This window comes from Cyprinus carpio, chromosome A4 (assembly GCF_018340385.1).
Source record: "Cyprinus carpio isolate SPL01 chromosome A4, ASM1834038v1, whole genome shotgun sequence".
Lineage (NCBI taxonomy): Eukaryota > Metazoa > Chordata > Actinopteri > Cypriniformes > Cyprinidae > Cyprinus > Cyprinus carpio.
In genome coordinates this window covers 18,875,863-18,892,779 of record NC_056575.1, presented here as the reverse complement: position 1 = coordinate 18,892,779, position 16,917 = coordinate 18,875,863, and the positions used below count along the sequence as shown (strand labels likewise).

General features: G+C 35.2%; 1 pseudogene; it reads left to right on the top strand.

Moving 5' to 3' along the window:
• The first annotated feature begins 727 nt into the window (after positions 1 to 727).
• On the top strand, positions 728 to 15,859 carry LOC122140901 (annotated as a pseudogene).
• Positions 15,860 to 16,917: the final 1,058 nt, after the last annotated feature.

The following is a 16,917-nucleotide window of genomic DNA, read 5'->3' as shown; positions in this document are numbered from 1 at the left end:
TTATTTGATCAAAAATACAGTATGGAGAATTATATTGTGAAATACTTTTTAGAATTTAAAATGATTTGCTGCTCAAGAATACTTGTATTATTATACATTTTTATTAAACGGTTGGTGCTGCTTAATATTTTTGTGGAAAATTATTATTTTATGATTAATAGAAATTCCTAAAAGAACAGTATTTATTTGAAATAGATATCTTTTGTAACATTTATAAATGACTTTATTGTCACTTTTGATCAATTTAATGCATCCTTGCTGAAAAAAAAAAAATCTAAAAAACTGACAATAAACTTTTAAACCAGTAGTGTATGTTGTTTATTAATAGTTGTGTGAATCCCTGTGCCCCTAATGTAACAAATTTGTACACCTCATGGCGTGAAATATGATGTGACAATAAATCATACAGCATAATACTGTGTGACTCTAATACGGCATGAAGAAATTTGAATGTCACACTATGAAAAAATCAAAGATAGCAACATTTGCTAATGCTACCCTCATATTTTTATGCATGTCATTCATCTATTTCTGAAGTGTAACAAGCCATGCTAAACTGAAATGAAGAGTACACAAGTACAGAATCACTGTAGACTCACCCCTCAGAAACCTTATTCAGGGCTTTCATGCTGTCAGTAAGTGAGAAATGCTATCAGTTATACACTTTATTTTCTGTATTTTTTAAAAATTCTCTATTTTCTCATTGTATCCAGATACCCCTAAGAGATCATGTCCACAGGCCAGTGCCCTCTGCTCCTAGCCTGTCAGCCCCTTCACAAGCTGTTCCCAACTTAAAGTCCAGCAGGTCTTTACGGAGACAGTCAAAAGCTGTGGTAAGAAATAAATACACTGCTGTAAATTCTGATAACCGTTGGTCTATTTTAACAACAAAAGATTTGTAAAGTTCTATAAAGGTAATTTACTTTTTCATTTAATTTCACAACATAACAGAAATGTCACAAATTATTCTCAAACTCAATACTCAAATAACCCCAATAAGATTATCAGCGCATTCTGCATTATATTTTTTGGTAGTCATTTTAATTAGTCCTTCAGATTTACTTCTCTATTATAACATTATTGTTATAACCTCATAAACATGTACAGCTTTCTGTAATTACTCACAAATATTCAACCCTAATATGAAATTTGTAATCATGCACATTTTCACATTGAATCTCAAAAGTATTGTGGTATTTTAAGTATTTGATATTTTAAATAATTATTTAATGGAATTATACAAATTCAACATTACAGAAATAATTGAAAGCCAGGCTTAAACTGCAAATTATTATTTTTTTAGATTAGAATCCAGCTTGTTTTTTAATTTTTATTTATTTATCATTTATTAACAATTACAGAACATTAAAATTATTATAGCAGCTTTTAATTTAAGATAATTTAAATTAATATTCACATAAACCCATTATAATAAATATGACGTTTAAACTGTGTATATTTATATTTCTGTCTCTATCAATACGTAGTTTGAAAGAGAGCTGAGAGAGTTAATTTTTCACTTCAGAGTTAATTTTGCACGTTCAATATATAAATAATAAAATCTCTAGATGCTGTTAATTATGTTAAACACCAAATGTTAATCACAAAAATGAACACATTTTGTTTCCCAGCCCTAATCATTTTTAATGTTACGACTAGCGTTCCCATAGACTTCTTATTGTCTTAGTTAGGGGCTTATCCAGGATCTTAGTATTTTCTGAAGAGATTAATAATTTACTTCTAGATGTGAATAGATGACAATTTTGTTGTAGATGTTTGGCATGCAGAAATTAGAGTGTTGTTGTGATCACCATTAAAATGGTCAATAAAGTAAGACTGAATACTGTCTACTGAGGTTTCTTCACCTGCTGCTGTTGTGTCCAGGAAATGTCAGAGAATGGAGGTGGCGGGCAGCTGGTGGTCAAGGCACGCTTTAATTTCAAGCAGAACAATGAGGACGAGCTATCTTTCAACAAGGGCGAGCTGATCCATGTCACACGCCAGGAGGAAGGTGGATGGTGGGAGGGAACCCTTAATGGCAAAACCGGCTGGTTCCCTAGCAATTACGTCCGAGAGGTCAAGCCATGTGGTGAGTGGGCAGTCCAGGATATTGTCTTACATCTTTGCATAGTTAGAATTATTTTGCTGTAGTGAACATAATGAAATTGACCAGGTTTCTTTCTTTTCCTCTCCAGAGAAACCGATTTCTCCGAAAACGGGTTTAAAAGGACTTGACGTTCCTCAGTTGACTAAAAATTATTACAATGTGGTAAGTTCTTTTTTAAACACGTGAGCAGATTCCAAAAAGGGCATGGAAAGGAATTTTAACTTCTTACTTGAGTCATTTGTGTTTGTTTCTCAGGTGGTGCAAGACATCTTGGAGCATGAGAGAGAGTTTGTCAAGGAACTGCAGACGGTACTGGGCTGCTACCTGCGCCCTCTACAGGCCAGCGACAAGTAAGAGGACAACTCAGACGTTACCATGGCATCAGGGAGCCTTTGATATCAAAGCCGAATGACATTTTAGGAAACTGGGGCCATGTTTAAAAAAAAAACCCATGCACATAATGATTGTTCTGTCGGCTCTCTCTGCAGGCTGTCTAGTGCGGACTGCTCCAGTCTGAATGGGAATTTAGAGGACATCCTTTCTTTCCAACAGGGGACTGTGTCTTGCCTTAGAGGAGTGCTCCAAGTAAGAGCTGCTTTTTAGTGTCTTTATTTCAGTCTTCATCTTCTCAAATGACTACTTGACTTTTTTTTTTCTCGTGAAAGTCTTACCCCTTGATATTACAGCACCATCTGGTGGGGCTTTGTCACATATTTGTAACTATTGCATTTTAAAACCTAGGTTATTTGCAGTGTTGGGAAGGTTACTTTGGAAATGTAATTGGTTACAGATTACAAGTTACCCTGTTTAAAATGTAATAAGTAGTGTGACTGTTTCCAGTACTTTATTAAAGTAATGTAACTGGTTACATTTGTGACACTGGAGCACAAAACCAGTCTTGAGTAGCTCAGGTATATTTGGAGCAATAGCCAACAATACATTGTATGGGTTAAAATTATAAATGTTTATTTTATGCTAAAAATCATTAGGATATTAAGTAAAGATCATGTTCCATGAAGATATTTTGTAAAATTCCTACTGTAAATATATCAAAACTTAAGTTTTGATAAGTAATATACATTGCTAAGAACGTCATTTGAACAACTTTAAAGGTGATTTTCTCAGTATTTTGATTTGTTTGCACCCTCAGATGCCAGATTTTCAAATAGTCTTATCTCAGCCATATATTGTCCTATCCTTACAAATGATACATTAATAGAAAATGCATTTATTTAACTTTCAGATGACATATAAAATCAATAATCAATTAACTGACCCTTATGAATGTTTTTCTGGTCCAGGGTCACATTTTATTACTGTTTTATTACTTTGCTAAATTTCTAACTAATGTTTTCAACTGTTAATCATTTCCAAACATCTAAACCAGACAGGGTTAACCTTACAGTAGCACTCAACACTGATTACTGTCAGACTTTCAAAAGCGTTCATCACTTGAATTATGATTATAATGATTTAATTTGAAAGTGTTTTTGACTTGCAGGATGCCAGAGGGCCAGCAGCGGATTGGCGGCTGTTACCTGAACCTGATGTGTCAGATCAGAACACTGTACTTGTCCTACTGCTCCAGCCATCCTTCTGCAGTCTGTGTGCTGACGGATCACAGGTCAGTGTTCACAACATTGTCATCGACGTGTTCTTGACTTTTGTGAATCTTCCAGAACGCAAATTAAGATTTATTTTTTTCACTATACTATTCATCGAAAGCTCATTCCACAAAAATACGCTGTAAAAGTGATCCAAATGAATCAAGCTGTTTAATTCAAGTCTTATGAAGACCGAATATAATTCACATATAAACATCGATCAACACATATAAAATAGAGCATATAAAATATGATAAACAGAAGCTCAAGCATGTCATCCAAGTACTGTTGAGCTTCCATTTAACGTATTTATGTACAGGTATGTGCACTGATTAACTATTAAAATTCATATTGGTAGGTCCCTTAAACAATATTAACAGATAGCTTTTGGTTTTAATTATGTATCGGTAAATTTTGAAATTAAAAGTAACTAAGTTTATTAAATGCTTAGAGGTATTTTTCATTGTTTGTTTATGTTAACTATTACTAATGTACAGTAGTTACCTAATATTAACAAATCAAATCTTACTGTAAAGTGTTATCATAACTTGACACGTTATTTTGAATATTAAGGGTTAAAGTGATTAATTTTAAATCACTTGAATTTTGTAAAAAGCATGTTACGAACTGTAAAGAATTAGTGTAAAGTCTGAATCGTGGTACAGAGAGCTGCAGAGGACAGTAATACATCAATAGATTCTGAGCACATCTCTACATAGTTCATGAGATTGAGAAAGATTGAGAAAAAAATGGCACAAAATATTTTGTCTCCAGACAGTTCCAGTTAATATCCACATATATTCCAATTTAATCTCAGATACAGTATATAAGTTGACTTCCCAAAGTTTGTTAATACTTTAGCGCTGGTAAATTTTTTCTGTTTTTTTGACACTAGTGACCCAATTTTTTTGTGTCACTAGTGTCTTTGCTTTTTTTAATATAAAGTTGAACCACCAGGTGTCACTACAAAGCTTTCATTCTCTTATGTCTCTCTGAGCTGCGTGACTAAACAAGCAATCTCTCTTGTGGCCTTTACATATAACACTGCTGCCCTATTTCCACATAAGTTTTTTTTTTTTTTTTTTGGGTTTGTACTAGTAAACTTCACAGGTATTCATAAATGTCTGAGCCACATTTTACACACTTCCTGTACAATGAACTACAATAGGGTTTCTGTTAGTTTTCTCCTTCCACCTCAGAATGCTCCACGACAGAAAGGAGAGAGAGTGAAAAGGCATGCCTCATACACACAGGAAACAGCACTAACCCAACAGGATATCTATAGCTGTGGTTGTGCTGATGGAGGCAGAATACACACTTTTGATTGTGTTTTGCTCACTTGCATATCACTCTGCAAAATTGTTGCAGCATTTTTCCATTGCTTGATCGTTTATTCAAGGCATGTGTTCAGATGATTCATCTTCAGTCTAACTTTAGTTTATCACATTTCAGCATCTAGTATTCTTTTCACGCCCGTTCTGTCACCTTCCCCAAAACACTTGCTATTGTTATGGTTATATGAGAAAGTACTGTAGACATGATTGCCTCAGAGTTCTTATTGTTATAATTTTTAACATTTATGCCAAAGACATTGATTTTAAAGTGCACCTAAAATGTTCAAAATACATTTTAGTGTGCATTTATTTATGCAACAGTTTGGGGTTGGAAAAAAGAAGACTTATGCTCACAAAGGCTGCATTTTTATCTGATCAAAAAATACATTACAAACATTCATATTGTGAAATATTATTAGAATTTAAAATAAACTGTTTTCTATTGTAATATATTATAAATTATAAAATATAAATGTAAATGTTAATTATTCCTGTGATGCAAAGCTGAATTTTCAGTATCATTACTCCAGTTTTCACTGTCACATGATCCTTCAGAAATCATTCAGATATGATCATTTGCTCCTCAATCATTTTTTTTTATTACCAGTGTTGAAAAAGGTTAAAGTAGTTTAATATTTTTAAGGAAACGGTGCATTTTTAATAATGTATTTTAATGAATAGAAAGTTAAAAAGAACAGCATTAAAATAAAAAAAAAGAAATTTAAATAATAAATGTCTTTACTGTCACTTTTGATCAATTTAATTCATCCTTGGCAAATAAAAGTATTAAGTTACTTAAAAGAAAATCTTACTGACCCCAAACTTTTTAAATGGTAGTTATGCATTCATATTTATATATGTGACCGTGGACCACAAAACCAGTCTTAAGTCGCTGGGGTATGTTTGTAGCAATAGCCAAAAATACATTGTATGGGTCAAAATTATTAATTTTTCTTTTATGCCAAAAAATCATTAGGATATTATGTAAATATCATGTTCCATGAAGATATTTTGTAAGTTTCCTATTGTGAATATATTAAAACCTAATTTTTGATTTGTAATATGCATTGCTAAGAACTTCATTTGGACAAATTTAAAGGCGATGTTCTCAATATTTAGTTTTTTTTTTGCACCCTCAGATTCCAGATTTCCAAAAAGTTGTATCTCAGCCAAATATTGTCCTATCATAACAAACCATAAATCAATGGAAAGCTTATTTTTATTCAGGGTCAATTCAAAAATGACTGGTTTTGTGGTCCAGGGTCACATATTTATCTGTAATAAGGTTTAATTCATTTTAAAATGAAGGGACTGTTTTCGATATTGATGTGATTTGACTTGAATTGACTAGAAAAAGCACCTAATTCCAATACTTTGCATTACTTTAAACAGTGAGGAGCTGGACAAGTTTATGGAGAGTCAGGGCGCCAGTGCTCCCGGTATCCTGACCCTCACCACCAGCCTGAGCAGACCCTTCATGAGGCTCGACAAATACCCCATCCTCCTGCAGGAGCTTGAGCGACATGTGGAGGTAACCGGAAGACGCCAAGGCCGTGAATGCCTGCGAGTCTTTTCATGAGTTATAATATTTACAGATTCTTTCTTTTTTTTCTCGTAGGATGCTCATCCAGATTACAGTGACATTCTCAAAGCGACCGTTGCTTTTAAAAATCTTGTGGTATGTAACAGTTATCCGTCATGTTTGCCATTTCATCTTGGTCCTTGTCTGACAGCTAAAGCTTTCTATAAAATCCATTCATCACTTTGACTTCTCAGTTTTGACCACTGTGAGATGTTTCCTGTCATGCTGCAAAACATTTTGAATCTTTTCTCTTTAATTCCCTTTTACCCTCCTCTCTTAACCGCACAACAGGTTCACTGCACTTTACAGGTTGGAAGAGATTTTGCTGTTACATTGAAATGTAAAGGTTAAGGTTTTGCAAGAGTACCTCTATAACATAAAAAAAGACTGAGGAAAGATGAGTCATTGCATATATAATGGCTTCTCAGGTCAAATGTCTCTGCTAAGAAATTTAAGTAGTAGGTGATTTCTTTACTCTTTGTGTTCTGTGGAACAGTTTCATTTTTTCTTTTTGTTTTTTCTGGCAGGTAAGGGAGAGTCCCATCTTGATAGTTCTCACTAATGGAGGTGTCATATAGACTTGGTCTTCCCCCTTTACCTATGCTTTTTTTCAGTTACCTATATTGGTATTTGCCGATGAGATGATTTGCGCACTTTATTGTAAATCGCTTTTATAAATAAGCATCAGTTAGGAACATGAATGTAATGCCTGGCAATATGGAGAAGTGACCTCCCACTCCGAAAGGACCGTTTTCATGTTCCAGGTTATTGTGTGTTAGAAAGCCCGTTCTGTTTTTGAATATGCCTGTTTTAACGATACGATCATTTAACATTCGAATTTGGCATTAAACTTAAAGAAAATGAAAAAGTCTAAGAAATGTTTCGTGAGTGGAAAATCAGCACATTTAAATTATTTCTGAAGGATCAAGTGACATTGAAAACTGGAGAAATTATGCTGAAAATTCAGCTTTGCATCACAGGAATAAATTACATTTTAAAACATATTAAAATAGAAAAAAATGTGCTGTATTTTTTGATCAAATAAATAAGAGACTTTCAAAAATCATAGCAACCTCTTTTAAAAACGTTGTGTGTGTATGCATTCTAAATGTGTAATCACAGCTGCTAAACCCTTTTTGGACTTGATATGAATCTTCTGTATGAATCTTAATACTTGACTGTAAAGACAATATTGTTTCAAATCATTATTTGTCATGGTTTGTCTTTACACTGACTCATACTGTGAAATGCATAGTTAACACATTAATGTATCCAGTTCTTGTTTCACTGAATTTATCTGTTGGTGTATTTCAGACTCAGTGTCAAGATCTGCGGAAAAAGAAAGAACCTGGAGTTGCAGATCTTGTCTGAGCCAGTGCGGGGCTGGGAGGGCGACAGCATGAAGTCACTGGGTCAGGTGGTCTACATGTCACAGGTCTACATCCAGAGCAGCTCAAATGAGGTGAGAACCAGGAAGTAACAGTGTGGCAACTAAACTCAACCTGACATGTTGTTTTCACATCTGCGTGGTTATATCACTGTTTATTTTGTGCAAAATGCATGTTATATGTTAGCACAATGTCAGAATAATCTGTGAAGTGATTATTTTAATAAGTATTAATTGAAATGTTGTGCAAAACAAGGTTGTTTTTTGTAAAAGTGCTGATCAGGGCCTTTTAAACATAACTGCCAGAAGCACAAACTCATCTATTTGTTTGTTTTTTTTTGTGACTGCTTTTTAGCAAACCAGTGGAAAATATTTAAGTGTCAACAGCTCAAACCCGCCTGCAAAGTTTTGCATCTGTGGTCACTGAATGCGTTTTTAACTCGAACATCAGCCCCCTTTGAGTCTGATGGTCTGGTTAATGGAAACAGTGTGGTGAGGGGGGCTGATAGAGCCACTAATAATATCAGAAGGGGGTTAGCTGAAGGAAAAATAGTAGGTTGATGAAAGTATTATATTATTAAATGCATTCGGAGTGATTTCCCTCCATTTCTGTTCAGTGTATTCCCTTTCTCTTTCTCTCTTTTGCTTAGCTGAAATTTATCTTGGTTTGCTAGACATAAGGTATGATATGTGTTGATCATAAGTAATCAGTGTAGCAAAAATAAAGCTGTGCACCAATCCAAAATCGTGTGTTAGTAGAGACATTTGATGTTTGTGTTTGTAAGGGTTTGCTGTAATGCCATACACCTGCATCTGTGCCATGATTGTTATGAAGTGGTATTTCATATTATTTTTTGCAGAAGTAATGAATTTAATATAATGTGCATATGTGCTTTTTTTAGGAAAAAGAAGAGCGATACTTCATGCTGTTTCCCAATGTGGTAGTCATGCTGTCTGCCAGCCCAAGAATGAGTGGTTTCATTTACCAGGTGAGTTCTTTTTTTTTCTGGGTGCATGAGAATGAGCATGTGTTATTTATGAAAAAGTGCCAACTTCAGTGCTCTCATTTGTGTCGCAATCTCATTTCAAAGGGACCGTCTTCCACTGACTGGAACCACTGTAACCAAACAGCCAGAGGATGCAGAGACAGGCCATTATGCTTTTGAGATCACAGGTTTGTTTCAGCCATGTAAACAGTTTTAGTGAGGCATGTTTTTTGAGAGGTCACAGAACAATGTAGACTTGACCATGTCATTAATGCTGCTTTTTTTCAATGCTGCTAGTACCTGAGCTGTTTTTATAGCAGCAGGCGGCAGTGGAGTTTAACCTAACAAGTAGAGAGCATGTGTGTGTGATTTATTAATGGAATAGTTCACTCAAAAATGAAAATTGTCAGTATTTGCTGATTTTCTTTCCTACTGTCATTCTTTTACCATGTGGAACACAAAGCAAGGAATTCTTTTCATGCAAATATTTTACATACAGCTCATAGAGACCACATCTGCTAAGATCCAGAAAGGACTAAATAAAGCACTAAAATAGTTTAAGTGACTTGTGAGCTTCTGAAGCCATTTGATTTCTCTTTGTGGGAAACTGACTGAATCACTCTATTTACTAGACTAGACACTCTAATTTTAGTCTATATTCTAAAAGGTTAATTCAGTGATTCTTACTGACTTGTTGATCTGGTTGCAGCAGTTATTGAGTTGACTGAATTAGGGCAATATTATCAGTTAATAATGAATTAAATATTAAATAAAAAAAAAAAAAAACACAAATTTTTCGGGCCAGGGAGTGGGGAGGGGGGATACTTTTTTCAGCAAGGATGCATTAAATTGATCAAACGTGACGGTAAAGACATTTATAATGTTACAGAAGATTTCTATTTCAATTAAATGCTGTTATTTTCAGCTTATATTATATTGAAGAATCCTGAAAAACATATCTCAGTTTCCACAGAGATTAAGCTGTGCAACTGTTTTCAGCATTGATAAATAAATATCCTAAAATGTTCCTTGAGCAGCAAATCAGCACATTATGATTTCTTAAGGATCATGTGACACTGAAGACTGGAGGACTGATACTGAAAATCAGCTTTGTCATCACAGGAAAAAAAAAAATTTTTTTTTAATTATATTAAAATGAAAAACATCTTAAATTGTAATAATATTTCACAGTATTAAATTTTATGTAATTTTGATCTAATATATGCAGCCTTGGTGAGCATAGGAGACTTCTATCAGAAGCACTAAAAATCTTTGACCACAAAGATTTTTTTGCTCTGCTCACACAAAGCTATAGTATGACTATAGTACCCACATGATCACTCCTGTTATCAGTTGTAGAAGTTGTATCAATAACAGACCACTAGATGGCACGATAGAAGAATCAGAGTTGTGTTGCAGGGAGCCATCTAGAGATATAAATGAATGATGCATTGGTTCTGCTCTAAACAACTACAACAAACGCGAGCGGCGTGATTTGACAAAAGCAAACAGAACCCAGTGATGTTCTCTTCTGTGGATGCGGCGCGACACGAGAAATCCATGACAAACTGATGCACCGTTCTATAAGCGATATTAACGCACCGTTGTTTACAATACAACTGGAGCACATGCCGCTGAGGAGAGAGGCGTGACGTTTAGACGCACACTAGAGGTGGTTTAGCCAATCACAACACACTGGGCTGGCTAACCAATCAGAGCCCATCGCCTATTTCTGAGGGAGGGGCTTCATAAAAGCAGGAAATGATCAGCTCATTTCTTAATTAGATTTAGCATTTTTGTAGTTTTGAATATGTTCAGCATACATTTCTTTATGAACAGTAAGGCCAGACCTGATGTACAAATGCTCTAACCTACGGCCATTAGTTTTAAGTTCATGCAGTTCAGATGTAAACCAAGGAGCTGAATATACAGATGCAACAGTTCGCGTTTTCACAGTTGCAAAATCATCTAAAATCATGTTCAGTCCATCATTGTAATATGAAACCAGTTCATTATCTATATGAATGTTAAAATCACCCAGCATAATAACATTTGGAGACATGGAACATAGATAAGTCAAGAGTTCAGAAAGTTCAGTTAAAAAGGCATTATTGTTCTTGGGATGGCAGTAAATAGTTGTGAGGATGGTAGGAATCGCCCCATTAATTTTTAAGGCAATTGATTCAAATGAAGAATATGCAGGCAAAGTTAACTGAGATACTTTCAATTTCTCTTTATAAAGTATTGCTAGCCCCCCTCCCTGTCCCGTAACAGGATTTACAAACATAACCATATCCCAGGGGGAACAGACTGGTTTAGATGAAAAAAGTCAGCTGGTTTCTGCCAAGTCTCAGTTAAACAGAGAAAGACAAATTTACGGTCAGACAACAGATCATACCCCAGAGGTCATTTAGTGGACAGTGATCGTATATTTAGTAATCCAAAGGAGAGATTGTTTTTAACAGAATCGTTGCCAACCGATCTGGCCAGGTTGGATCATACCCCAGAGGTCATTTAGTGGACAGTGATCGTATATTAAATCACAGTGACTCCTTAAACGGTTTAAAACAAAATAAATGCATGAAGATTTAGAAGTACTAAAAAGCTTGAACAGTTACAGTATTGTTGTATCTTCCATTTTGCTGACCATGTTTTGATTGTGTTTTTAGGAGGGACAATAGATCGCACCATGGTGTTCTGCAGTAGTCCACAGGAGCAGCTGGAGTGGTTAGAACATCTTCATGCTTACAGCAAGGAAGGAAGTCCAGTCGGAACAATATTGAAGGTAACACTTTTTTTTGCAACTTATTTCTCAGTATGATGACCCTCTCCGGGTGAATCATTATTTTCTTGTGTATTTTTGCATGAGCAGAGTGTTGAGGGAAAGGCTACAACCATGACTGGCACGTCGTCCCACCACTTGCACAGTTTCGTTACTGCTGTGGCTAACCGAAGGGCCCTCTCGAACCCCCTAAGACCACCAAGCCATGGTCCTTAAGCTGTCTGAGACCCAGCGCCGCCTCTCAAGCCCTCCGCTGCGCTAGGTTATAAAGAGGTACGCTTTCGGGAAATCAGTCATAAGAGATCTTGAGTGGGAGCGTAATTTACCTTTGTGTAATCTTGGTGGTCCTAACAGGAAACCGATGCACACAGATCTACTCAGACTGTAAAGGTTTTTTCATCGTCTTCACCGCAGGTTGCGGTGGAGGTGTTGTTATCTCAGATTTAAGTGGAATGTTTAGTGGTCTTTGAGCTGCAGATTGACTAACTCTACCCAAAGCCCACTTGAACATCTTATTAATGTGCATGGCCTCTCTACAAGATTTTACCAGGGGGGTGTTAGTGATGATCATGAAATGCATGTGAAATTTTCTGTTTCTCTGCAACAGTTAACGTTCACCTCTCACTGATCTTTCCATCATATTCCTGTCAGGCTGTTCTTTTATTCTCATACACATCTTCATTCTCTCTCCATTTTCTGCTTCTTTAGAGGATGTCTTATATCCTGAAGGTAAGAGTAGATGTGTGTCTGTGTTGTTTGTGTGAGTACTTGTGTGTGTCTGTGTCTGTGTGCTTGGTGTTGCACGCTGGATCCATGCTTATCTGTTTCTTTTTCTCTTTAATTCTGTGGAGAGCCGCCCATTTCCGGTGTTGTTTGCAGTTGTATCTTCTGCTCCCACTGCAGCGATCTTTGCTTAATATGCATTATGTTTGTAGGGTTGTATGATCTTTGCTATGATTGTATTTCATTTATAAATAGAAGGGGAGTTCAGATACAATAGCAAAATGTTGGCAGGCAGTAAACAATGTGTACTGAATCATATCTGCTTCTCAACCTGTCAAAGCTCATTGTAACTTTAATCAATATACCCACAAACCCCAACCAACCCTTTTCCTGCATGAAAAAAAAAACTGCTGTGAAAGATGTGTTGTTGGAGACTTATCCAACCAAAAAACAAAAGTGTAAACATGCATACAATATATAAAAAAAGTTGAGCTTCAATTTGATCAAATTCAGTCAAAACAAATAAATTGCGATTAAATGTGAGTAATTAATCAAATTAATCACTTGTATCATCAAGTGTATTACATTAGTGTGACAGACAAAGCACTGAATAGGCAAAACTGGCTTTAGAAGTCAATATATTGCTTGTTTTATTTCCATTACATGCTATTTTATTGGTCTGAATAAACATTCTCTAGATATATTATTATCTATAATAGAATATATATATATATATATAATATATATATATAATCTTTGGTGGTCCTTCTTCTGGCTTCCATGCCATTTCAACCACATTTCAAGATTAATTTTAAAAGCTGTTAAAACTGTGCCTCAAAACGCCCTGGATTGTTGTTTCATTCATACATTCTGCTTCCAGCTGTTTCAAAATGCAAGAAGGGTTCTTCTGCAAACGGCTCTTTACTCATTTCCTGCTGGCTTGCTCTCGACAAGTGTGGTAGCAGACTCGCAAAAACCTGCTTTCCATTTGGTGGTACTTGCCGCTTCAGTTGCTCTGATGGTAGCAAGAGTTTTCATTATGTATGACAACAAGTATGATTAGATGCTTTTTTAAACAATTGTATTAAATTTGCACCCATAAGTGCTACTAATAATAGTGTTTTAGCCAGAAAACAATGGTAAATGTAGCATCTCTTCAATAAATTACAAATGTCACTCAAAAGTGCACACATATAAAGGTTTTTGAGGAATAATGTGAATGTGGCCCTTGTATGAACTCTTATAATGAGGAAAGATGTATTTTCCCATGTTAGTTTTCTAACTAGATTTGTGATTAAATATAAATCACTTGAAGATATCAAGAGCATTAGGTAGAGATTTCTTTATATTGGAAAAAACATAACAGCAATAATTGGTTCTATATTCGGGAAAAGCCTAATAACCTGCAGGCAGTGATCCAGGGATAGAAAATAAATAACTGGGATAGTGAATTGTCTTGCAGACTGTCTCGAGAGATTCTGAAGGGATTAAGGCATACAGTAGCTGTTGCCACAGTTACAGTTACTGAAGTGTTAGAAAACATCACTTTTACCATGTCAATCTAAAATGTACCCAAGCCTATACATTTTCTTGCTTCCAACAAATATGGCCATTCAAGAAATGCTTCTTCACAGCTGATATCACATCTTATATTTGCAGAGTTCAGAAAATAATCTTATACCCGCGCAATGAACCTGTTTAAATGTTTGTCTACTGTTAAGCTAAATGTAGATGATCAAAAGAATCAGTATCTGCCAAGTAGCTGTTCATAGAAATGGCAAAATGACTCATAATGCCTAGTTAGGGTGAGGTGACGCTGCTTACGTCACCATAAGGAATATTATTTTCCAATCATGCTGCGTGATTCTCTGTTTTATGTCCCGGTATTCTGAGCAACAACTACCTACCGCATAGCATAATTGGCAAGTTTTTGTTTAAAAACGAAGCGTCCCTTCTCTTCTCATAAGCCGAGGGTCTTTCCCGCTAGTTTTCACATCATTTTCCAGTCTAAATGTTAGTCTTGACGAACCTGGAGAGTTATCGAGAGATCAAAACGTCGGTCATACATTTTTTTTTTTTTTTATATCTCCGGGCCACAATGTTGCACTGTAAATCAATGCGCTAATATTTGCCACTTTCTCTTTTTGTGTTGATTCAGATGTTATTATACATTCATGGGGGGTACATGAATGAGTAATTCATTAGGGCTAAAAATTTCTGTAAACTGTGGAACATGTGCATGCTTAACTTCAGTTATTTCCACCATTTACTTCGGTTTGATGTCATGAGTTAAACATAAAAAACTGAAACCCCATTTAGTGTGAAGCATGCCAGTGTATAGTTGTGTATTTCGTAATAAAAAAGCAATTCAGTCTTAGTCAATCAACTTTCAGTAGTAACATTTATGCTTTTTATACTACTGCTTTGCGGATTCTCATTAAAACTGTGATTGAACTGACTGGCTGTCAGTGACAATTTTTTAAACCCCTAAAATATTCACAAGACATTCCTAAATAAAGCTGCCCACATAACTTTTTATGTCTGCCATGGTTAGTCTGTCGTTTAAAAACAAATTCAATGAAGTTAGTCACAATAACTTGATTTAATAAAGCTTTCATTCTGGAGGAGTCCAATTTAGATGACTCCAACTCTGCGGTGTTTAGCGTTCAAGAAAAAAGGTGGCGGCAGCCCTGTGACACTGCTGTAACAGTCAACAAATGACTCAGACTGAAATAATAGTTCACAAACAGACAAGGGTCTCTCATCTGCAAATTGTTTTCATTCATGAGTCACTGATAATTTGCTGTTAAATTATCCTGAATGGCGTCATAACTTATGTAAGTTACCCATTTATCGGCCTAATGTCTTTAGCATCCTCTCTCGGGATGGTTTGAGTGCAAATTAAAGTCCTCTAGCTGAGGTTTTGTGGTTTTATTCAGAGCTCAGCAGACACTGTTACTTCATTAACACCAGACTGTTTCCTCAGGACACTAGTAAAAGCCCCAGACCCAGACCCAAGTTCCTCCCAAAGAGAAAAACGGAGAGAAAACCATCAGATGATGAGTTCCTGCTCAGAAAAAGTAAGTATATTAAAACGCTAAATAAAATTCATTTAGTTCCCAGAACTAAGATCTTGCAAAAACAAACAAACAAACAGTAGCTTTGCCAACCTGTATTCGACGTACAATCAAAAAGAAATACAGATACATAATAAATTGATGGATTGTCACTGTGAAAATTTTCTTTCTGTCACATGCAGGCACAGCAGCTCTGGAGGAGGATGCCAACAGATACTCCAAAGTGATTGAGGCCTACTGCACCGGAGCCAGTTTCCCACCAATCCACCACAGGTAGACCTGCCTGTCATACTGTACTGTATAACGAAGCTACTGAATTTTTTAATAGCGGAAATGTATTGTTTAATACAATGCTATCAGAGTGTGATTTTCATTAGAAGAGATTTGATTTGTTTGCACAGCTGTCCGCTAAGGAGTGCATCCCCCAGGTCCTGCTTCCAGAAGAAGAGAAGATTATTGTTGAGGAGATCAAGAGCAATGGCCAGGGACGATCATTGAGGAAAAGTATGTTTCAGTTAATCTGATATCAGAATTACTTGATGATTAGCATTGAGTCCATTTAAGAAAAATGCTTCGTGAATTGTAGTTTGTTTTATTAGTATCATATAGAAATGGGTGCAAAATTGTAAATATGTCTCTTTAGATTTTTTTTGGATTTAGTGGACCTAGAAATAGTGCAGAATTGTAAATATTGCTGACTTTTTTACATTTATTTTATTTTTTTATTCGTGACCTAGAAATAGTGCGGAAATCGTAAATATTGCTACTTTTTTAAAATTTATTTAATTTTTTTATTTCGTGACCTAGAAATAGTGCAGAATTGTAAATATTGCTTACTTTTTTAAAATTTATTTATTTTTTATTCGTGACCTAGAAATAGTTGCAGAATTGTAAATAGTGCTTACTTTTTTAAAATTTATTTATTTTTTATTTCGTGGACCTAGAAATAGTGCAGCATTGTAAATATTGCTTACTTTTTTAAAATGTAATGTTTCTTTTTAATTTTCGTGACCTAGAAATAGTGCAGAATTGTAATATTTCTTCATGCTGCGTCGTAATGGTGTCTTTTTAAATCATAAAACTTTTTAAACCTAGATTTTTCCGTCTTGACTCAGACTTTTAATCTTATTTTTTTTGTATATATACTTAACAGTTTTATTTTCCTTTTGAATATTTTAAAGAAGGCTTTTATTTTATTGCTTTGCAGAAGTCGTGTTGATGCTGTTTATGCTCTAAAAGATGAAGTCCATGAATTAAAAAAGGTAAGATTTTCCGTTATTGTAACCCTCGTGTTGGCCTGAGCTATCACAGGAATTGTTGCTGTAATCTTCTGAT